This window comes from Lactuca virosa, chromosome 8, assembly GCF_052849685.1.
Source record: "Lactuca virosa cultivar CGN04683 chromosome 8, Lactuca_virosa_CGN04683_v6, whole genome shotgun sequence".
Classification (NCBI taxonomy): domain Eukaryota; kingdom Viridiplantae; phylum Streptophyta; class Magnoliopsida; order Asterales; family Asteraceae; genus Lactuca; species Lactuca virosa.
In genome coordinates, this window is record NC_136433.1 from 134471848 (window position 1) to 134497902 (window position 26055).

At 38.7% G+C, this 26055-nt stretch overlaps 1 pseudogene; it reads left to right on the forward strand.

Moving 5' to 3' along the window:
- Positions 1–16459: 16459 nt before the first annotated feature.
- LOC145129138 (protein MIZU-KUSSEI 1 pseudogene) lies at positions 16460–17433 on the forward strand (annotated as a pseudogene).
- Positions 17434–26055: the final 8622 nt, after the last annotated feature.

Consider the following 26055-nt stretch of genomic DNA (forward strand, 5'->3'; position numbering starts at 1 on the left):
AATCAGGAAAGTTCCTCATCGCCCAAGTTTCAATTGGACCGAAACTTGGAATCATGCAAGTTGAATAGTATGATGAATGAGAACTTTCAAGCATTGGAAAATCAAGACTAATTACTTGTTCACATGGATGTGTGAGTCAAGTGAAGGACTAAAGGGATCGAGTACACATTCTTGTGCACTGGTCATGTCCACCACAAAGCTCGTTAAGACTATTTGATTTACTAAAGTTTAGTAAATATGGTTATACTTACAAGTTTAAGTATAATTCTGAAACATTGGAAAAGTCTCAATGTATGGCAGAACGAATGGGAAGAATCAAATTAGGCAGAAAGATAAAAGTTTCTCAAATCTGAAAAGATGGGAGAGTACTTTAGTATCATGTTTGTGATCATCTTAATGATTTAGAAATCATATCACAATTAGTCCTCTAAAGGTCATCTTAGTGCATTCTTATGACTAAGAAGAGGAGTCATGAATTGTTGAAATGGTTAGATCAGGAAGATGAGTCATACTTCGTTCCAAAACAATTCTTAGAGTCATACTCCAAGATTGTAACTTGAGTGACATATATCTTAAAGAAAGGTTTAAAACACTTGTCAAATGTAAGAGTAAAAGTGTCCTACTCTTGTACATTTGAAATTGGTAAGTTGTGATGTTTTGGATAAAACAAAGACCAAATAAGGCCAATTGTGTGAAGTGTTTGTCTTGATAAAGAATCCGCACTATCTCTTGAATATTTGGCAAGATAGTCTTATATGTCAAGAGGATAGTGGGAGTCTTAAAGATCCTAAAAAGAATTTCAAGAACTAATCAAGAATAAAACCTGAGGTTCTTCACTAGCACACGACTTGAGGTTTATAACCTATCGTGTTGACATATTCTGTGCCCATTCCAGTTAAAGTTGGCTTTGATAGGAGTTTTGAAAGTTCTCAATTGGTTGCATAACAACTTGGAAGCAATGGCAGGCCCTGTACTGCCAGGTGGCAAGAAATTAAGATTGCATAAGTTCAGTCCATATGAGTTTTGATTTGTCATTATCCTTGTCTTGTGACTATGGTTTTGACGATTCACATGGATAAGAACACATACACCATAAAATCTAAGGGTCATAAGGTTTCTCTCCGATTCATGAAAATGATGGTGAGGAAACACTTCCACCAAGTAGATTTGAAGCAGATGGCAAAAGGTCTAAACAATTGAGACTATGATTACGGCATCCCTTTTCATAGTTCTGAAATTGTTTAGACACACATGCATGCTATCTAAGGAAAGGTGTATGATTTTGATAAAGTTTTATCAAAGCATCTCGTATCAGAAATCTGAACTTTGGTAAGAAAGTCAATAAAGTATTGATTTCTAGAAGTCCAGCTGATTTCTGAGTACATGTCAAAGCTAGTGGGAGCATAAGTGTTATGCTAATAATCATCATGTTAGTGGGAGCATGATAATTATTGTTAGTGTTGCAAGTTAGCAATGTTAATTATAGAAAACAAAAGTTTCAATTCGTGAGGCTGCAGGGATTTGAAAAAGTTGTTTTGCTATAATTAAGGGAGAGGATATACTTCATTTCAGTTCTAAAGGCTTAGATTGAGACCTTAATCATCTTTAGTCAAGAATATATATATGAATTCCATGTTGGATTGGTTCAACTTAAGGAAATTCTATATATTGCGTTCTCAAAATTCGATTATGATTACGACATCCCTCTTCATAGTCAAATTTTTGAAAACATGGAAAATAAAAATATTGTAGCAAAAGACTGGTCTAGAATCATGTCTTTATGTGAGACATCATGAATCGTGTACCATTTGCTTTGGGTACAGGATCGATTGCATGTGCTATAATATTTGTCATTTCTAAATTTTTCCAAATGCCCAGAGGCATTAAGAAGGGAAAAGGTCTAGAATTGGATATGACTAAAATGATTAAGCAATTGTCGAGGACAATCTGAGGTTTACCAAAGATTGGTTGCTCAGGGACAGTTGGAAGTATAGTGCTAATTTTGGAAGGACCATATTGACATATTCTGAAAAGAGGCATCTCTTATTCAGAAGTGATAGTCAAAATGAGAATATGGAGTTGTCTCTATAGGTGGAAGTTATCTGTGTAAGATTAGAAAACTTAATGCAAGAAGCATGTCCAAAGCAATGTACTTTGAATATGAGAATTAGTTTCCATGGAGTTGATCTCCATTGGAATACCTTATAATGACTGTTGACAAGTCTTTGTGACTTTGTACATATTCATTACAGGAGGGTCAGTGCATATAAGTTTAAAATCTAAACAGATTTCGATAAATGATAGGAATTTGAAATTCTCACATTTTTCGATAATGATTTGGGAGTGTGAAATTAGAATCATTGAAATTATGTTTAATTGGTTTATTTCACAAAGTAAGGATCATAGACAAACATAGAGTGCATACTTGGTGTATGGCAAAGCTATTGTTTAAGAAAAACATAGTGTACATGCTTGGAGCATGGGACAACTATTGATAAAACCGAAACAATGAATAATGAGTAATGAGTAATCAGTATGGTGATAAATAAAAGTGTTTATTTATATTCATAGGGTTTGATACCATATTTGATTCATTTATTCTTGTGTTTCACTTTGCATGTTTTGACTTCCAGAATAACTAAGTCGCTCTTCCTGAATGGTTAAGTTATTCAAACCATCCACAGTCGGTCATATGTTGGAAGTAGATATGAATCAAGACTGTCATGGGTTGGTTTGTAGAGGTCCAAGTTGGTGGACAAAGTGGTGCTACAACACTCATGAGTGCTCATAAGTTCTGAGTATTGGATTCAACCCGCGCTCATTTGAATCACTTCATGGATTTTATCACGAGTGATCATGAGACGATAATATCTTATATTCTTCAAACCTAGAGATATGAGTTGTTACTATGAGTTGGTTATACATTGATTTCACGAAAACGAATTTGGTAACTCGATGTTATAAAACATGCCTTTGTGTATGATTCAACAAGTAGTAGAACAAGCCATATGAGTCGAAGTTTATCCATTCCTTTTACCTTCGGGATAAAAGCGATATCCGTGGGCCCCTCGATGATTTAGCGATGACACATGTGAGTGCTTGGCCAAGCCAGGACTGATTTGATTTGTTCAATCAGTCAGTCATCATAAATCGAAAATCGGGAAACAACAAATGGACAGAGAGAATGATTATAATCCATGTCTCAGTCCATATGATATCTAGAATGGAGGAATATATGATCCCTTATCTAATGGACAAGTCATTGACAAGGTCAGAGTTCGACAGCGGCTTTAAGAGCTACGATTGCCAGTTAGGTTTTGAAGTCATACTCAATAATAGTTTTAGACTTATCCAAGTGGGAGACTGTTGGATTAATGTCTAAGTCCATAACTATATTTGGTATGTACTTGACCCGACCCGGCATGGTCCATTTGGGTTGCACTTCACCGGCACAATTTATATGGATAGTCTTTTGAGAATAGTATATTTATGATTTATATTAATATATTATAAGTTCTAATATATTAATATGGAATCATATTATTTAATTAGTATTGATCAAGAATTAATTTAGAATTAATTAAGTGATCAAAAAGAACTAATTAAATATGGACTCTTATATATATGGAATGTGCCAAGTTCATTTAGTTTGCGCTAAGCTTTCATGGATGGTCCATGGAGCTTTTAACCCATGGATCCTATGTAAATGAAAGGTCATGGGTATTAGGGTTTACATGGATGTAACCCTAATCCTCCATAATATATAAAGGGGTCCTTGGCTCACAAAATTGGCACAAGTGTGTGAAAATAAGAGTGGGCCGATTTTAGTGTGCATACATATTCTCTCAAGTTCTTCCAAGGTGTTTTGGTGATTTGTGATTCCATTTGAGGCTTCCACACTATTGGGGCTAAGCTCTTAAAGCTTGAAGACATCAAGCTACATCAAAAGGTATGTCATCTAACTAGAACTTTGTAGTATAGGTGCTTCATAATATGCTAGTTAGGATGAAACCTTGGAATAGTTAATATTTGCATGTATAATAGAGAAAACATAGATCCAAGGTTTATAGGGTTGCATGTACACCATAGGAGTGTTAGAATGCTCAAAACCCAACACACAATACACCACGAAATCATCCACACTCTCTAGCAGGGTCAAGATTGGAGCCTTGCATAACTTCTGCCTCAAAGTCTCAAATGTTGCCTGCTGCTCAGGCCCCCAATGGAAAGTTGCAGACTTCTTCGTCAACTTAGTCAACGGAACTGCGATCCTAGAAAATTATCGATAAACCTCTAATAATACCTAGCTAAAACAAGGAAACTCTGAATCTCGGATGGAGACCCCGGAACCTCCCACTGCATCACGACCTCGATCTCAGCCGGATCAACCATAATACCCTTTTGATTGACAATGTGCCTCAGAAACTGCACCTCGCGCAACCAGAACTCGCACTTGGAGAATTTGGCATACAACATCTCCCTCCTTAGAGTCTACAAAACCTCTCGCAGATGATCCTCATGCTGCTCCTTGTTCTTAGAATAGACCAAGATATCATCAATGAACACGATGACTGACCGATCCAACATTGGTCTGCAAACCCGGTTCATGAAATCTATGAACATTGCTGGTGTATTGGTGAGTCCAAAAGGCATCACCACAAGCTCGTAATGACCATAACGAGTCCTAAAGGCCGTCCTCTGAACATCTTCATATCAAACCCTCATATGATGATAACCTGAACGCAAATCAATCTTAGAGAACCAAGACGCACCTTGAAGTTGGTCGAACAAATCATCAATCCTCAGAAGTGGATAACGATTCTTCACCGTCAACTTGCTCAGCTCCCGATAATCAATGCACATCCTGTGGGAGCCATCTTTCTTCTTCACAAATAATATCGGTGCTCCCCAGGGTGAACTACTCGGTCTGATAAATCCCTTGTGTAACAGCTCCTGCAGCTGTGTAGACAACTCCTACATCTACGACGATGCTAATTGATAGGGTGCCTTGGCTATCGGAGCCGCACCTGGAACCATATCAATAAGAAATTCCACCTGCCTCTATGTAGGTACTACGGGAAAGTCCTCCGGGAACACATCTGCATACTCGCGAACAATCGGCACATCATCAATCGTTCTCTTCTTCTCCTCCCTAGTGTCCAATACATAAGCCACATAACTAGAACAACCCTGTTGTAGATATCTCCTACCTCTCGTAACTGAACAGAGAATCGGTCCATGCTGAGCACCCTCACCATGAATAACCTGTTCTCCCCCAGTTGGGGTTCGAAACCAAATTCACTGGTGCCCACAATCAATCATCACCGCATTAGGGATAAAACCAATCCATCCCCACAATCACCTTGCTCTTGCACAAAGGATTAGGAATCAAATCAATCGGATACCGCTCGCTAAATAACCCTAGAACACAACCTCGAAGTACCCTTGATACCTGTACTGAATGATCATCAACAATCTCAACCTCTTTCTAAGTGCAAGAAACACAAACGATCGAGTATCGCCCGAATCAAACAGAACTAAAGCTGGAACACCGTTCACTAGGAACGCCCCTATATAACAACAATTATATAATAAGCATAAGCATCAAAACAAATAATGAAATAGGGAGGAAATACCACATCTGGTGCTGCACAAGCCTTCTTGGATGTCAACTGAAAAGCTCGACTCCTCAGAACTGGCGCCTCTGCTTTGCCGTGGCGGCCGTCGGTAATCCTCAATGTAGCTAGAGCAGGTGCTGCTACCGCTCCCCCTGCTGCCAAACTCAGACAATTGACCTTCTTGTGGCCCCTATGATTACAATGAAAGTAAATCAGACCCGGTCCCTGGGTGGTGGTGGCAGTACAATCGCTGTTGAAGTGACCAGCCTTTCCGCACTTGAAGAAACCAGAACCACCCGCCTTACAAGCTCCCTCGTGTGTTTGGCCACACCGTTCGCACCGACCCTGACCCTGCTGGCCCCTCGATCTCGAATCCACAACCTTGGGCTTCTTCCCCGAGCCCTCTGATACTTGCGCCTGAACCGTCTTCCTCTTCCTCACAGTCTCCAGATCAATCTCCACCTCGTGTTCCCGAGAAATCATGTCATCCAATGTCTTGCAACTAGATATCCTCACAAACTCCCGAATCTCGTCCTTTAGCATATCATCGTACCGAGCCTTCTTCATCTCCTCATCCGCCACATACTGCGGAACCAACAAAGCCCTCTCACGGAACATGGCGGTGATCTCCGCCGTAGTTTCAGTAGTTTGGCGAAGGTCCTAAAACTCCTTCATCAGTTGCTGAACCTCAATCATGGGCGCAAACTCAGCCCTGAATCTCGTAACAAAATCATCCCAAGACATCGTCTCAACTGCCTCGCCTCCCAAAGCATAGTCCACCGCCTCCCACCAATCTTCAGCTCTGTCCTTCAGAAGACATGATGAAAATATGACATTCAATCCCTTGGGGCAGAAGCTAGTCCGGAAGGCGTTCCCAATGTCCACCAACAACCATCTGCTAGCAACGGGGTCCTTCATTTCGAAGAGCTCAGGAGCCCCACATGCACGACACTCTCAGAACGTCAGAGAGCGTTCACCCACCATAGCTACCATCTCAGTGCGAAATGCGCCCAGATGCTCATCTAAAATCTCCATGATACTCTCCTTGATCGTAGCAAAGATGTCAAGAGACTTCTCCAAAATGTTGCGGGTAATCTCGGACAATATGAACTCCCGCATCTGATCATCCAGGGGTCCGACTCCAGAGCCCGAACCCGATCCCTCACCTGGTCCTGAACCACCTCGAGTGACCACCATACTGGAAATAAACCATACAAACCATCAGAAAACACTCGAAGAATCTCACACCAAGAGGGTCCCTTAGTATCCTCGTGACTCCCTTGACTCAAGTACGGATCCTATGCTTCCAGTAGTACGAGCCCAATACTACCTTCCATACCTATTCGCACTTTCCTTAAGAGTCATACCGATTCCCCTAAGTGACTCTCTAACAACGTACCTGCTAATGCTAACATGCTTCCTAGATCCTCCTAGGATTTCCCTTCCCACCATTCTCCGCCATCAGCTGCAGAAGAAACCCCACTAACACCCACTAACTAGCTTATGGATATAATTACATGCCACATACGCTAGATAATTCTTTGACTGCAAGGTCTCACACTAGAACGGTTGGACTCAAACAAGAGTTGCGCAATAGAGTTAAACCTAACCTTCTAAAATTATCTAATTTCTGCAACATGTAACCTAGCATATTCGCTTGATAGTCAACCAATACTAGCAGTGGTTCCTAATAGCACAAAGCAAGCATCATTCAAGCATCGAGTTCTAACCAGAGCACTGCCTAATAGACCATCCTAACATATCATCGATAATCCATACTAGCATGCACTTCTAAGGGCTCATACAGTAAACATACAAGGCATCTCTCCTATCATACAAATCCTGAGTAGATCCTTAGCCCTAATCTAGCATGTTATTCACATATTCACATACCGAATCAAACAAACATGTATGGGTATTTTGGGAACACTTACTTGAGCTCGGCCGATTACATGCATCACACCCCTTCTTTCTAGTAGTAATGCTTTTAAAAATCATTTCTTTATGAAACACTTACCAAATCCTTAGTTTGAGTTCAGACACACCCGAGAGTGTGTCCAAATCCCTTAAACCAAGGCTCTAATACCAACTTGCAACATCCAAAAATAATAAGTAAACATTTCATTTTTAATTCAACTAAAAACCATCAAATATTCATATCAAACTATCCAGAAGTATGTCAAAGTAAAATAAGTTATCAGAGTACAATCCCAGAATCATAAAAGTGCGGAAACATGGGTGGATGCGTTGCGATCAAGCCGGACCCTTCCCATTCGAACTGGAAGTACCTGAAATAAAAATTAAGCCGTAAGCACAAACTTAAACCGTAAGCATAAATCTTAAACCTCGCCCAACATCCATCGGGCTTACCCCAATATTGGGCCCCGCCCAGTATAGATCTGTCAGTAACATGCGATTGGCCCCACCCAACACACTCATCAGGCTTCGCCTGACATCGGACCCCACCCGGTATACATACAAACACATACAATACATGCAAGGGTCACATAGACATCTAACATTCTAAGAACAATAATCAATGGGCCGACATTGGTGCCTTCGACCCGCCAAACATTGTGAGAAGACTCACCTCAATCAAATGATGAATAGTCACACACACAAACTGCTGCTACGATGGCTCCTCAACTGAACACATTAAAACTAACTCTATTAAATAATTAGGGTAATAACCACCAATATAAGCCCAATAACAAACCCTCTCACAAAGGGTAAAAGACCCTTTTATCCTTCCTACCCTAGGCCCAACAATCCATGGCCCAAGCCCAAAAGACAAAAGGCCGAAGAAATGGTCCAAAAAGGCTTCTGGTGAGTACGCTAAGCGTACCACCTTGTTACGCCCAACGTACAAGCTGTTGGGTCAAAAATATGGTTTATACTTTGCTTTTCTAGGAAAATATAATTTTATGTCTAGGACCGTAAACAGCTTGGTGTTTACGGTCGTATACGTGTTTACGGTTGTGTTTACGGCCGTAAACAGGTTTACGGCCGTAAACCCATTTACGGCCCATGTTCACGTTAGGGGTGAGGAGTAGATGGATGAACAGAACAAGAGGAGCTTAAGTGTGTGCATTTGAAGGTGTTCTATAGAGAGAGAAAAGAGAGTGTGTGTTAGTGTGTGTGAATCTTGTACCAGGATCTTCATTCATATCAATACATACAAGATTCATCATCTTCTTCTTCTCCTTCTCTTCTATTTGATCTGACATCATCCGTTTGATTGGGATTCTGCACCATCAAACGGATCTGATTGATACACAAGCAGATTAGGGACTTACAATTGGTATCAGAGCTTGGATTGTATCAGTCATTTTTGTCAGATCTGGAGCATATTTGATCTTATTTTTGAAAAATTCCTGCGTTTTTGGATAGATCTCTGAAAATTAGGGGGGGTTTGTTCTTCGCGTTTTTCATAAAAACAAGTTTTTGATCGAGTTTTGGAGCAAAAATGGTGAAAAACGTCGTTTTTTTTCACGATCTGAAGCTGTGTTTACGGTCTTTGAAGGGTTTACGGTCAGAGGTTTACGGTCTGGAGTTTGCGGCCCGGCGGTTTACGGCTCGCACGTGTACGGTCGAGCAGGGTTTCCGGTTCGCACGCCTTCTCGGTCAGCAGCATCCTCGCACCAGGTCCTCGCATCGCGTCGTCGGACTTGCATCTCGCATCGCATCAGTTTCCTCGCCTTCGCACTTCAAAAATTGAAACAGATTTGGGTGGTGCCGGGGATCGAACCTGCGACCTCTAGTTCATCAACTCAGCGCCTTAACCAACTCCTCTAGCAACACCTTTGTTCCTTTCCTTCGCATTTTTTATTCAAAAAGACTTCTTTTCGGATCCTAATTTCGGATTTTGACACTTTCAGCCCAAAATTCAATTTCTTTTCATTATAAATTCTAATTTCAACCAAAAATTTTAGTGTTTAATTTTTGACTTTTTATTTAAAATTTTTACTTTGACTTTTAAAACTTGACCTTTGACTTTAAACTTTAACTTTTAAATTTTCAAATTTAGTTTTTCGGTTTGACTTTTCAAAGTTTGACTTTTGAGTTTGACTTTTTAAATTTGACTTTTAAGGTTGACTTTTAAGGTTTATAGTCAAAGGACATTTTTAAATTTAAGTTTGACTTTTAAGCTTGACTCTTTAAATTTGACTTTTAATGGTTTTTGAGGTCTACAAGGGAATTGAAGACATGAAAGAGAGTCGTCAGGATATGTTAAGACAAAATTTCAACATGTTCGATTATATCCCTGGAGAAACCCTGGAAGCTCAATTGAAGCGATTTACTACACTTACTACTTAGATGAATATAGCTGGGATCTTCTTGACTAAATCTGAGATAAACAAAAAGCTGCTTAATGCACTTCCGAAATCGTGGGATATGAACGTGGCTGACATCAAGAAGACAAAAGATCTCAGTCGTCTTAGTCTTGCTGATATAATTGAAGAACTTGATGCTTTGAAGTGTGGAAAAACAATGAGTTCCGCAAACCTTCCGGTCAATGAAGTTTCATGTTCTCAATCATGTGAAGTTTCATGTACACTATCTAGTGAAGATACGATTAAATTTCTTCGGGAACAAATTGATTTATTAAAAAGAGAAGTTGAGGACCTGAGATATGAAGGATATCAACTCAGGAAAGGACAGAAACCCCTGAAGGCTGAATTAGAAACAAAAATAAAGGACTTTAAGAGAATTCAGCAAGACTACAGTGAAAAATGTGAATATTATGATTATATCAAGAGACAGAATGCTGAGTTAATTACTGAGCTTGATACATTAGAAGGGCAATTTGAAACTGCAAATTTTGATTTTAAAAGGTTTGATGTATCAAGCGAAGTAGTTGCCAACATGATAAACCATTGCATGCAATTTAAACATAATCAGTCAAAGGGTTTAGGATACGATAATGTACCTCCTCCTTTTAATCATACATATCAATATAAACCTTTGTCTAAAGAGGAGATTGCCAACGAACTATTCATGGTTTATGGCAAGCCATCTGGTTTTGTTTCAGGAGGATTTATTAATGTTGAAAATACTAACGTTTCTACTTCCCCTGCAGATCAATCCTTAAATCAATCCAAGCAAGCAGCTGAAGAGAGTGTGTCTGATAGTAAAGCAGCAGAAGATGAGAACAAGGAGACAACCATTGAACAAAACAACATCTCCTTGAGCTCTAAATCTCTTGCTTCGAACTCAGTTGCTTCTGATCAACCTGTTTTTGAGAAGTACAGGCCACCAAATCAAGTTAAATAGAATGCATGCTGTAACTGTGCGTGTGGGAAAAGCAAGAGACAAGGCAAAGATACGCCACCAGGGGCAGGAAGAAACAACTTCACAGTGAAGAAAAAGACATGTTTTCACTGTGGAACACCTGGACACATTGCCAGAAATTGTCCTAATCGCGCATACGTTCCCTACTATGCACAAGGCTGACAGAACGCGCCAAGAGGGAGATACTTCAAAAGAAACCCCTCAAGGTCACGTTCAGACCATGGTGACTGGAACGCACAGAAGGCCAAGAATCCAACTCCCAAGGGCAAGAAGGGAATGCCGACCTAGAAGCCTATTTCAAGAAATGCTCCAACGAAACCAAAACCGGCTAGGTCAAAGTCATCTCGACAGCAGACCTCAAGTTCAAAATCAAATGCCGGGGCACCCATCGGATCGAAAAAGAAATGGGTCAAACCCAACTACACATGGGTTCTGAAAGCTCAATCTCCCAAATTACCTAACGACTCTAATATTTCTTCATCTTCTGTTTGTGATAAACATGATATGTCATGGGAGAGAGTACTATGCAAGGATGACAAAGGTCAACCCAGTTTCAAAATGGACTGGGTTCCAAAGACCAACTAATCCTGTTCTTTGTCGTAGCAGCTATGGAGGCATATCATCAGACTTCGGTTTGTTGGTAGTGGCTGTTCCAGGCACATGATAGGAGGCATCTCTCAACTGTACAACACTTAGAATTTTGTTTGAGAGTATGTGTCCTTTGCGGGAAGGGAAGAAAGGAAGGGATCACTCGTGGGGTTTGTGCTTAATGACATGAAGAATTTTCGGATCTGTTCTGAGATTACGCGTGCTGTTCTCAGACCTTCTGGATGCAAATTCAATCGGTGACTTACGGTTTGAGTTTTCTTCTCTATACTCCTGAGTTTTTCTTAAGCTGATTCGCTTTAAAGACTAATTTTTGTTTTAGGATAGTTTAAATTTGCGCATTTACTTTCGTTTCTCTCCTATGCACAAATTTAGGGGGAGAAATAAAAACAAAACAAAAATTAGAAAATCAGAAAATCCAAAAATATGTTGATTATGAAATGAGTTTGAGGGAGATGTTTTGGGAAGTGATATAATCATGTGATAACAGGCAATCTGAATCTGTGTAAGGAACTGAATCTGAATTGTCTAGGCTCTGTGTTCGATGCGCTGGTAGGCACGAGAGATTAAAATGGACTTGACTAAGCATTAATGAACTTAAGGAATCTATAGACTTGAAAAATCTTGACCTAAATAGATCCATTTAGCCTGACAATACGACGCTCAGATAGGTTGAGCAGGGAGATATACATGATAATCCACCGGTCACACTAAAGTAATCCGTATGTAGAACTGTGGTTTAACTCTTCCTCGATGTACGAACTTTGTCCTTAATTCCGATATTGATGGGGCGACTGGGGAATTTCGATAAAATAGGTCTGTAGAAGATTATTTTCTTTCTTTATGTCTGTTAGTCATATGTTGCCTCCTCTGCGTGATTGAAATACATCCGACCTGGACTGCAACATATGCAACTCTATTTCTATGCATCTTCTATCTATGCAATTCTTCCTGTCTGTTAGTCATATGCTGTCTCCTTTGCGTGATTGAAATACATCCGACCTGGTACACAGCATATGCACCATTCTACTTCTCAATCCCTCTAAATCTGGTTAGTCATATGTTTCACCCTCTGCGAGATTGGAAGAGATCCGACCTGGGTGTACAACATATGCATTCTAAATCTGACTTCTCTCATAATAATTGTCTGCTCACCTAAAGTAAGGAGTACTTTGGAAGTTCCTGATTATTGGGGTATGTCAGGAAGCGGGAAACATGTTCTAGTACATTTAAAATTGAACAATCATTAGGTTGTCTGTAGATCTCGCTGCTCAATTTAGGTGGACAACAATATCTTTGGTCGTCGTCAGCTGAATGGTCCTTAAGGAATATTATCTAGGAACTTAGGATCACATTGTCTTGTCACTTATAGTATGTCCTAATTTGTCACAATCTCTCGTGTTTAAGTGGACCACAATACCGACGATTGACCAGATCTATTCATGAAAGGAGAGGTACTGATAAACGGATAAAGGCTGTCTAAAAACTTTGATCCCAAATCACTCTTAAAGTTAGATATCATTTTTATTTTTGTTAAATTTGTTCATAGTTTTCTTCTAATTTAAATATTAGGGGAGAATTAAAAATTTTAAAAACCAAACAAAAATCAGAAAATAAAAAAAAACAAAAAAATAGTGTTATTTCTGTTTTATTTCTTTTTCAGAAAATATGAAAATCCAAAAATATTGCGTGCTAAATTTTTCTTTTAGTTTTGTTTTGTCTTGAATAGTGAATTCAGGTGAAGATGAAACTCATGGAAGTTTGTGTCGAAGATTTCTGAGCCAAGGCTTCATCCATGATCATCGAAGAATTTGCATTCGAAGGAGCAAGAAATGAAGATTATTCTTTCGACATTTAATCCTTCAACCCCAGAAGCAAGGTGAAGCTGAAATTGAAGATTATGTGACGGATTGCATTGAAGCCTCCTCAATCAGTCTGCTGCTATCTTGTACCTGCTGAAGTGATCCAGAAGATTAGTTCTCTCTGATGTTCTCTCTGAAGATTCTCAAGCTGAAAGCGCTATCTTTCAAGAATCAGTACATCATGCCTCCTCACCTGACGTGCGTTCAAAGCCAAATTCTGCTGAAAATCCCAACTGCTCAAGATGAAGCCATTCATTGAAGATTCATCAAGTTCATCTTGAAGTCGTGAAGAATTTGAAGATTAATGCTGAAGCCAAGCTCTCGATGAAGATTGACAAGAAAAGCCAGCTACTTTTTAGGGGGAGCTTGTTGGGTCAATTAAGAAAAGAAAAGAAAGCTATAAACCAAGGGGGAGATTGTTGGGTCAAAAATATGGTTTATACTTTGCTTTTCTAGGAAAATGTAATTATATGTCTAGGACCGTAAACAGCTTGGTGTTTATGGTCGTATACGTGTTTACGGTTGTGTTTACGGCCGTTCTATAGAGAGAGAACTTTACGGTTGTGTTTACGGTCGTATATATATATATAGGTGTTAGGGGTGAGGAGTAGATGGATGAACAGAACAAGAGGAGCTTAAGTGTGTGCATTTGAAGGTGTTCTATAGAGAGAGAAAAGAGAGTGTGTGTTAGTGTGTGTGAATCTTGTATCCGGATCTTCATTCATATCAATACATACAAGATTCATCATCTTCTTCTTCTCCTTCTTTTCTATTTGATCTGACATCATCCGTTTGATTGGGATTCCGCACCATCAAACGGATCTGATTGATACACAAGCAGATTAGGGACTTACACAAGCTCTCACAGCAAGGAAAAACGGGGCTGAAACGCGTTACACAGAGCATACGCCTATGTACACCCTTGGTTGCCAAAACTCCTATTACGCACTTAATGCCTTAAGTCCAAACGTCCAAATAACAAATCTACTTCTTGGGAAACGTCTTAAATGATAAAGTCATCAACTTGATGCTTTTGCATGGCTCAAAGAGGCCCAACATCTATTTCTAACACTCTAACTTCATAATATGACTATAAAATCTTGCATGGTTGAGCTAAATCCATCAAGATGCCATTTTTATGAACAAGGGACCTTAAAAACATCAAGATCTACTATTCTAAACTTCTGGAGTGACTTATACTCACATGAATCAACTCAAGGGACCAAAATATGCCAAAAACCCTAACTAGTCTAGATCTAAACAAAGAATCACCAAGATTGAGACTTTATACCTTCTAGAAGATGACGAAGGTGAATAGAAGATTCAAATAAACAAGGGCTTCTCCAAAGGGTTATTCTCTCTTCAAGATGCACCAAAAACACACCAAAACACACACACACATGACTCAATATTCTCTAAAAAGGGATTAGGGTTTCGTGGAAGCTGCTTTGGGACGAAGGAGGCTTATCATAGAAGAGGTATTGGGGTTATAAGGTGCTTAAATAAGGTCCAAACCCTAAAATTTAGGTTTTGCCCCTGGCTCGAGTATGCCCAACGTACCATAGGTACGTCCATCGTACTAGGGGGAAAACATCGAGTCCAAGTCTTTCCAGGTATGCCCAACATAGCCTAATTACGCCCATCGTAATTAACCCAAATGCAATTTAATTAAACATTTAGAATTCAATGAATTTACTTGGGAACCAGGCGTTACATTCCGATTCTTTTTTCTTGAGTTCTGCGAGATTGGAAATTGATAAGCATTTTCTTATTGGGTTTGGTTCAACGACTAGATGGTGCCGCCTCACTACTATTAAAGTAATGTTTTTGTTTAGCTCTTTTTTTTGAACATATTACCTACTCAACATAATCTGTCTTATGTCTTACAGAGGGATGAAGATTAATTCAATTTTACTCTTAAGGAAGTGGAGACTGATACCCATGTGTTCTTTGAGTGTAACTTGGCCATCGACTTACTGAAACTTTTATGCAGATGACGGAATGTTCATATGCCGACTATGTTTTCCTTCCCATATTGGTTTGACTGGGTTGTTTCGCTGCGTTTGTCTTCAGTTTGTCAAGAGTTTCCGGAGGCTGTTTTTTATACTCTTTGCTGGTCGATTTGGTGTTTTAGAAATTCGTTCTTTTTTGGTAAAGTTAAGCCAATAAAATGTTTGTTGTTTGATAATGTGTTTTATCAAAGTTTCATTTGGGTTAATAGTAGATGTCGTAAAACTAGTGTCAATTGAGTTGTTTGGTTGCATGACATAATTTTGTGTATTACTTCAATGTAATTGTTTTTTTGTCTAGCTTATTGCTAGCTTTTAATAATATCTTTGCCTAAAAAAATCAAGATGATGACCTGGATGGATGAAAGTAAATTGATGAAAAGAAGAGAGATTGAAAGGGATTGATGGAAATAGGAAGAGGGCGTGATCTAAAAACCAAATTCAGAATCCCATCTATACAAATGATTTTAGAAAACAACCTTCTTTAAAAAAAAAAACTCCATAAATATATTATACTAAACACAATAGAAATCCTCTCGGGGATGGAAAACATAATAATCTCCACAATTGCTTATTGCTTTGCAATCATCTTCCTAACTTTATTCATTTTAAGACTTTTAATATTGACAAAAAAAGATAAATAAATAACTTTCGAAAAATAAAATGATTGTTATTTAAATAAAAAAATTATAATCTTGTTCATGTCAATATTTATTTAGAAAACTTTAATAAATATTTACAAGTCAATCCAATTAAGTACATAACTTGTATAATTTTCTTATAATAATTGTCATTTCATTAATAATAATCAATCAAATCCGTCCTGTTAAGCTCATTTGCCATCTTGATAAGTGTCGTATTGTTTTACAAGAAACTAAAATCAAAGTCACGGTATAACTTTTCGAGCTTAATAGATGTTTTTTTTAATTAGAAATAAAAAAATAATTTCAATTAAAGTAATGTATTTATTGAAACGAAGTCAACCATTCTACACGGAGAATCGGAGATAAAGCTTTTTTTCTTATAAATAAAAAGATACAAAAAAACGTGCATCCCACACCTTTCCCACTTTCTATATACTCCATTTCCACCACCACCAATTTCTATCAGACCGCCACTTCTATTCCAATGGCCGGCTCACGAAAACCACCACCGCCACCACCGCCACCACCATCATCATCTCCGTCACCTTCCCGGTCACCGGGAGTATCCCTTCAACCATCATCCCCAAGAAAAAACCCTTCAAAATCAACAAAAATGTTCCGCCGTGTCCGCTCCGTTTTCCGATCATTCCCCATCATAACCCCCGCCGCCTGTAAATTCCCCGTATCCCTCCACAACCACCATGACAACCACCACATCCCCGGAGGAACCCGGATGACCGGAACCCTATTCGGCTACCGCAAAACCCGAATCAATCTTGCAATCCAAGAAAACCCTAGGTGTTTGCCGGTGCTTTTACTGGAACTTTCAATGCCGACGGGGAAACTACTCCAAGAAATGGGGTTAGGGCTCGTTAGGATCGCGATGGAGTGTGAGAAACGAAGCGGGAAGACGAAGCTCGTTGATGAACCCATATGGACCATGTATTGTAATGGTCGGAAAATGGGTTATGGTGTGAAAAGAGAACCTACAGATGATGACTTGTATGTTATGCAGTTGCTTCACGCTATATCTATGGGTGCCGGCGTTCTTCCAACCGCCGGCGACAACAATACCAGTGATAATGCAACCGCCGTTACTGCAACAGCTCCGTCAACTGATGGAGAATTAACGTACATGCGTGCACATTTTGAGCGAGTGATCGGATCAAAAGATTCAGAGACTTATTACATGATGAATCCAGATGGTAGCAGTGGTCCAGAATTAAGTATCTTCTTTGTGCGAGTTTGAATTGTTTTAAATAGATAACATATAAATAGGGATTTGAAAATGTACGTAACTTTTGAAGCACTTAACACATAGCAAATACACAATATCAATTGTGTTAAAGTTCTGAACATACTATGTTAAACGTTTGATACTGATTGTTTTCTATTCTTTCCATTTGTTCATGTAAGTAGTTATGATAGCTCTTTTAATTGTGATAAGTTTGATGATATATTAAGTAATGATGGTTAAGATTTACCCATATTGATTTGGTTTATAAGTTTCTGTATGAACGGGTGTATACAAGTAACTAATGTTAAATATTAAAAGGACTTTAATTCAGCGATACTGGTAAGTTAGAAAGTTGGGATATATCCTAGCTAGAAAGAGAGTAAATTGTGCACACAAAAGGCAAAAATACACAAAACTTGTTTGTAGTAAATTGTTTCCATAGCAAATTGCCTCACTAGAGACCCTTACGGGTTATGGAGGCTATCTATCTCTGTATATGATTTACATCAAACATACACCCTTTTTGACATATACTTTAGTATTAAAGGGCTGATTGATATATAGAATATCAAAAGAATGGAATGGGGAACTAATAGTAATAGAATAGACAAGATAACCCTTTTGGGTTCTCATAACGAACAATAGTAGTCTTCTAACATCACTTGCATTTGCATTAAATCCACTATTAATGAAGTCATCCCTGTGTTTCTTAACTTGTCATTAAAGAAAAACAACTTTTTTAAGCTATGATACTAGCTTGGACGAATAAGATATCCCGAGCCATGGTGACTAAAGTTTCGAATAATCCATTTTGTTATCTATATATCCCAAGCCCGCCTTGTCCGTTAAATACCCAACGGGCAGGTCATATATTATGCTCACTCACTCTAAGTCCATCTACAATAAAAGTTGTAGCAGAGTTTAATAGAATAAATGTGAATATAATATAGAAGAGAGAGAGCGTGGTGTTGAATGACCATCAACTTAATAGAATTGTAATGAAAATTTATAAAATTTTTAAGAGTTGAAGTGAATGTATACATTCTCTTTCCTACTTGGCATTTCATACCATTCTTCATGGGCTTAATCCATTGGAAATGGCCTAATACTACATCCAACCATTACCATGAAAATTTTGTGTTGGATATTATTATTGTTTTGTTGACATAGTCATTTGTAACACCTCTCATAAGGGTGGACGGAGTCGGACAAATGGTGCAATGGTTTGTTGGTGGTACCAACGGTACCGTCGACGACACTGTCCCTAGCTCGTGCGGTACCATCAAATGTGTAAATGAATGGCTTTCTTAAGCCGCTTGAAACCTTCTTCTTTCTTTCCTTTGTGACCGTTCAACGACTGTTTTTTTCTAATTTATTTTTTTTTTTGAATAAATTACCTATATAAACAACAATCTACCACAACAACAAATTAAATCCAATTCCATTCTAACTCTCTCCAATTGAAGTATTTGGTAAACATAAAATCTTAATCTTTCATTAAATGATTCTGAGTATAAATACAAATCCATAGCTGGAAATAAGGAAAGGATACCAACTAAACTAGAAAGATAATGACAAATACGTAGGAGATATTTACAAATCTTTTACTCCCTCTCAAGTTGGAGCATTCAACCTGTCTGACCCTAGTCCTTTAGTGAATATATCAGCTAACTGATCCTTTGTGTTGACGCATACTTGTAAAATTTCTTGGGACTCAACACGTTCTCTAGCGAAATAACAATCCATTTCCACATGTTTTTTCTGCTCATGGAACACTGGATTGTTAGCAATATGCCTTGCAGCTTGATTGTCACACAAGAGAGATGTTGCTTTGTAGGAGCCAACCTTAAAATCTTAAGTAACCAACGTATCCATAAAATTTCACTAAATACATGTGTCATGGCTTTATATTGTGCTTCTGCAGAAGAACGAGATGCCACCGTTTGCTTCTTTGTTTTCCAAGAGATTGGGGACCCACCCAAAAGAATTAGATAACCTGTTTGAGACCTTCATGTAAAAGCACATCCTAACCAATTCGAGTTACAATAGGCAACTAATTCAGTGCCTCCAATTCTAGGCATTAAAATACCTTGACCTAGAGTCCCTTTGAGATAACGAAGTACACGTGAGGCAATTTCCATATGTCTTTGTCTAGGATCTGCAACAAACCGACTAAGCATATTAACTACATATGCAATGTCAGGTCTAGTTGCTTGTAAGTATAATAAACAGCCAACCAATCTTTTGTATTGACTGGCTTCAATCCGAGGGCTCTCTTCACATTTATCTAGTTGGAGATTTTGTTCTATCGGAAAGGACTTGGTTTACACCTCGTCATACCGCAATCCTTTAATATGTCAAGAGTGTATTTTCTTTGACTCAAGACAATTCTTTATGGTGTTTTGGCCGCTTCCAAGGAAGTACTTCAACGATCCAAAATCCTTGATACTAAAGTTGTCGTTAAGATAGTCTTTTGTCTCTTGGATTTTTGTTGCATTGTTTCCTGTGATGATAACATCATCGACATATATAAGAGCAACAACATAAATATCACCCTTTTCATATATAAACAACAAAGCATCAACAAGTGTCGGTTTGTATCCCAAAGAAGATAAGGCCATGGTGAACTTTTGGTACCAATTGCGCGAGGCCTGTCGTAAGCCATAAATAGATTTCTTCAATCTACAAACTCTAGGTCCCCCCTCTCTAGCGAACCCTTCTGGCACCTTCATGTAAAATTCTTCTTTATGGCCCCCATGCAGAAATGCATTGTTTACATCAAATTGATATATGATCCTATCTTTCTTGGTAGCTATAGTAAGAAGAGTCCGCACAATAACTAATTTGGCGACATGAGCAAACATGGAAATCAATTCCCTCCAGTTGAGTGAAACCTTTAGCTACCAGTCGCGCCTTATATATTTCGACTTCACCATTGGGTTTATACTTTATCTTGTATACCCACTTTGAGTCATTGTCATACTTTCCTTTCGGTAATTCTTGAAGAATCCATGTCTTGTTTTCTTCTAATGCCTTTATTTCATTTTGCATCGCCTCTCTCCATTTCTCACTTTGAACCGCCTGTTTGAAATATTATGGCTCACTATTTGAGCTGATCGCTGTCAAAAAAGCTTTATGTTCATTAGAAAAATTTTCATAAGAAACATAATTACCTATCAGTGTACCGTAGAGGAGTCATGATTTTGCGGGGTTCTTGTAGGGTCTATCGATGGCGGCATGTTGACAACAAAGTCTTAAAATCTTTTCGGTTGTGTTCTCGTTCTTCTTTCCCTTTGTGACAACCCGAAATCTCTATCTGTAAGTCAACTCAATCAATAAGAAGTCAAACTTGTTTCTGCTATCGTTTTTCGGTGATTATGGCCAGTTTGAGAGTTTCTAAGCCTAGTACACTCAAGGATTGTGTGTTAGGAAGTGTTAGCTTGAGTTCTTGAGTTACATTCAAGCCGAAAACATCATCTAGGGATGTTCACGGCTGCAAACTAGGTTCACGACCGTCAACCCATGTTGGGCCGTGAACCCCTCTCCATATATATATATATATATATATATATATATATATATATATATATATGTTTCCTTCATTTTTCCTCATTTCTTCCCTCCTTGGCGGAAAACTCCTCAAGACTCTCCCAAGACTCATCCAACAAAAACTCTCTTTTCACCTCAAAATCGTAAGTATCTCATCCCTTACTTGTGTATACTTAGAAACCCCTTTCAAACTATCATTGATTCATCACCTTCCTTCATCATCTCAAAGATCTTCAAGTGTTCTTCTTCAAGTAGGACCGTGAACCCTTCATCACCTTGGGCCGTGAAGCACATATGGGCCGTGAAACCTTCATCACTTTGGGCCGTGAAGCACATATGGGCCGTGAACAACTCATCAATTGGGCCGTGAACTCCATTGGGCCGTGAACTATCCTTCAATTGGGCCGTGAACACCCTTTCAGTCTCCTAACTTACTTCTAGCACTCTTTTGGTGAGTTATTCTTGCATCCTAGGTTGTTTCCCAATCACCTTTGTAGTTAGATTCACTAATTACATGCCAATATGTATCAATATATGTCATTTAGGACTCGTTGTGCCTCGAGACTTCATTTGTGGAACTTATCATCCTTACTTGAGTCTTCAATTGAATCGCCCACATAATGTGAGTTCATACCCCTATATTTTCCTAGTTTTTAATGTTTTAAAGGGGGGGAATACAACTAAAACACAAGAAATTGGTCTTTAAAAATATAATTTGGTTTATTATATTTTCTTATCATTAGTACACATTGGAACATAGAACTTATTAATCATGACGAACAATTTCATAATCACTTAAGATACATGTTAATAACAAAAAGGAGTTTTTCATAGTATTATTCGTGAATTCGTCGAGAGAACTACATTGTGAGACACGACTTCTGTGAAGTCTACTCCTTAGGAACCAGAGTCTCCTGGAGGGAGAGCGTGAGTTTGTGTATAGATCTATATGGGACTGACAATCCCGCACCCTGACTATTAGCTACTGTCAACCGAGGGTGACAAACGTCATTTCAGTTTTCGACGTCCGAAGTACGTCGTATTGGTTATCGTCCATTAGCATGGTTATAAGAACTCACAGGGGAAACAAAGACTCGTTCATGTAATAATGTACTTAAAAATCAATCATCAGGGTTAATAACTAGGGGATTACTTAGTATATACATCAGGGTTATATGAAATTAACATCCGATAGACTGTGGAATGTGTGAATTCCGCCTCATTCCCTGTTCCTTGTTTGGTTGTGGGCTTAGGGCAGAATCACCCAATCGACTGTCTGTTCGATTTAGATTTCTATAATCCATATGTACTAAGTGATCACAGGAGGGTATTAATAACACTTTCAGTTTACAGAACAATACATTTTCGACTAGTTTTAGTTTAAGTAATAAAACTACTATACATTACTGGCGATAGCCAGGGTTTTCAAACAGAACAACGCATAAACAACATAAGTATGGTAGATACTTGTACTCTTCAGTTTTGGAACAGTTAAGACAATAACTTACACTTAGGGATAATATAGGATTTTCCAGGATAAACATCAGTACTTTACAAACAAATGGATTTATTTTTCAACTAACAAATATTCATTAATTATTCTATAATTCTTTAGTGTATGCATCTGGGTTACGTATGAAGAATATCCGATAGACTGTGGAATGTGTGGTTTCCGCCTCATTTCCTGTTCCTTGTTTGGTTGTGGGATTAGGGCAGATCCACACAATTAACTGTCTGTTCGATATTGGTTTATACATAACTAGTATGAACTAAGTAGTTATAGAAGGAATTGGTTTAATCATGCTTTCACTAAGAAAATATTGGATTTTCTTGAGGAACACCATCAATAGATTTCAAAAGACTAATACATTTAACTTTGTAAGTATTTAGTGAATACTTCAGGGTTATATACATGAATATCCGATAACCAGTGGAATGTGTGGCCTCCGCCTCATTTCCTGTTCCTTGTTTGGTTGTGGGCTTGGGGCAGAACCACACAATCGATTGTTTGTTCGATCTGAATTGTATATGATTTGTATACACTAAGCACTCGCAGGAGGAACTAGTAAGAATCATTTTTCTTAACATTCATTACATCAGAAAATATAAGGTTTTCTGGAGAAACACAACGCACTTTTCGAAAGAACACAAAACCTGTTTATCTAAAATAAAACGCTTATGAACTCACCAGCTTAATGCTGATACTCTTTCAAAACCTACTTGTATTCTCATGACATTAATAGATAGGTACACACACCAAGTTCAAGAAGATGGAACATAGTAGCTTCGAGTCTTTACTTGTTATTTTACCTTTGAAGTCAGTATTATATGAATCAAATGTAATGTAAACATTATACTATTAATACAATGGTTTTTGTTGCTTTGATTACTATTATTCAATTGTTGTGATACTGTACATGATGTCCTCCGCCCCCGAATGTTTCCGCCGTTCCGGTTTGGGGGTGTGACAGATTGGTATCAGAGCATTGTTTATAGTGAACTCAATATATCAACCAGTAAAAGATATACAACTATAAATGCAATGGGGCCGGAGTGCTCTGACTAAAAGTATATTTTTAAAATATAAGTATTTTACGAGAAGTATGCTAATAAGCATACATACTAATAACAAGTATTACAATAAGAACAAATAAGAACAAAACAATCAAAAATATTTAGGTGTTGGACACCACAGTCAAACCTAGACAGTTATGTAATCATATCTGGAATAAATATAACTTGATCAACTATATTTATTTGAGATACGACCAACATGTGTTTGGGAGTGATAGTGGTGCTGCAATGGGTCTAAAACTTACCTAACTCTATATACTAAAGATCCCTAGAACAAAACATAAAGATAAAATACTATAGGAGTATTTTAGGCACTATAACAGACCTATATGGAAAATAAAAGACCTTTACTGGCAGGCTTATAGTTGCGAAGTGCATTTTTCCAGGGTTATATATAATTGGGATCTTATAGACTTAGAATTGGTGATTTTTGCTCTACTACCTGTTCCTTGTTTGGTTGCGGTTTTAGAGTAGGATCACCTATTCGAAGGTCTATTTGATCTTGGTTATATACAGCTTGCATGCACTGCTTGACTATAGGAGGACCCAGTTTGGATCATCAATAACTACAGAAGAAATGATTTACTTAATCTCATAAGATTCTTTAGACTTTCCCATTCTCGCGCGAACAACCTAGATAAAAATAGCCACTCCACTACAACCACCAACAGAGGAGTCAAGGAGGAACTAGAGAGGATTCATAAATAGGATTCGTAGAAGGAATCATTCGAGGAGTCAAATCTTCCATCAGAAAGTGGTGGAGATCAGTGATAGAACTCGAAGCATGAACTATCAAGAATAGGAAACCATAAGAGAGTCCAGAGACAACAAATCCCCACAGTTTAAATCAGAAAACACAGGAAACCACTCATGAGACGCGTTAGGTGGTAGAGCACCCTATACGTCACACTAATAACTAACTAACTAATACAATCTAGTGAGTTAGTGATTATACTACTCACGCTATGTGTCAGGCTTATCGTCTTTATCATATCAACTAGTAACAGTAAAACAGATCCCAGAACTTCATTAAAAGGGTAGTCACTATCAAAAATTCATAAGTCTATGTTGCATAGACCTCTGTTATGAATTGCTTCAAGAGTCAGAACATGATACACTCAGAACTAAGATGACTTCGATTCAAATAACACTCTACTTGTAACCACTAGGGACTTACCCTCGTTTCGTCTTTAACCTTATGGTAGAAAGATGCCACCGAAGAAGTCGAACAAAAACAAAAACAACGCACCACCGCCACCACCTCCTCAGTATGACCCAGTTGTCTTCCAGGCGGCAGTAACAGCCGCAGTGGCAGCTGTCATGACTCAAATCCGCGCAAGTGGCACCGGTGGATCGGGTAGTGGTACCAACAGCTCCAACCACAGACACACAAGGGAGTGTTCGTACAAATATTTCATGACTTGTGGACCCAAATCCTTTGATGGGAATGGGGGATTCATCGCTATAATGCGATGGTTCGAGAAGACATAATCGATTTTTGAATTGTGCGCGTGCCCAGAAGGGAGCAAAGTGAAGTTTGCTGCCTGCACCTTCTCCGACAGAGCCCTTACATGGTGGAATAGCCATGTCAAGTCATTGACCCTTCCAGTGGCTAACGCAGTGGGCTGGGAAAATCTAAAAGAGATGATGCTAGATGAGTACCGCCCGAGGGGCGAAATACAGAAACTAGAGCAAGAGCTGTGGAATCTTACCATGGCAGGCTCAGACATTGTAGCCTATACTGATAGATTCAGCGATTTAGCTAAACTATGCCCTGGGATGGTTACCCCGGAGAGCAGGAAGGTAGAAAGATACATTTGGGACTACCTTCTCCAATCCAAGGAAACGTGTTAGCATCGAAACCTCTTATATTTGACAGTGCCAAACATCTGGCTTGAACATTGGTGGATTATGGAATTCGCCAAGGCATAATGGACCCCGTTCCTGAGTCAACCAAAGGAGGTGATGATAAACAAAAGTCCGAGAGTGGAAAGAAAAGACAATCAACACAAGAGCCCTCCGATGAACAACAGACGGGTATGGCCTATGCTGCCACGGCCCCAGCCACAGCAGTACCCGACAGTCGTTATGCTGGAACCATCCCTAAATGTAATAAGTGCAACTTTCATCATACTGGAAGGTGTCGGAAGATGTATTGTAAGAACTGTCTCAGAAGAGGACACACCATCTGTTTCTGTAGGGCACCGACACGACCAATCTCTCAAGTCCCATTTGAGGAAGTAAGTCAAACCTGCTACGAATGTGGTGAAACGGGACACTATATGAGAGATTGTCCTTTAGCATGAAACCGTGGTGAAGAGGGAAGAGATCTAGTGATCACTGCAGGAGAGTCTACCCTGGAAACCCCCAAGAACAGCGGTACGTTTTCCAACTCGAATCATTTCTCAAACTTACATTTTCAAGAAAGCCGTTATCAACTAGATCCGGACTATAAAAATTTCTTCCTCGTCTAAACAAGGCACATAGTCTATATAAAAACTAAATACCCTTTTCTGGTAAGATATAATGACTTGGTGTAAACATTAGAGCAATATATAATTAAGAACTTATAGACTTAGAGTGCGTGATTCCGCCTTATTTCTTGTTCCTTGTCTGGTTGTGGATTTAGGACAGAGTCACTCAGTCAACTGTCTTGTCAATCTT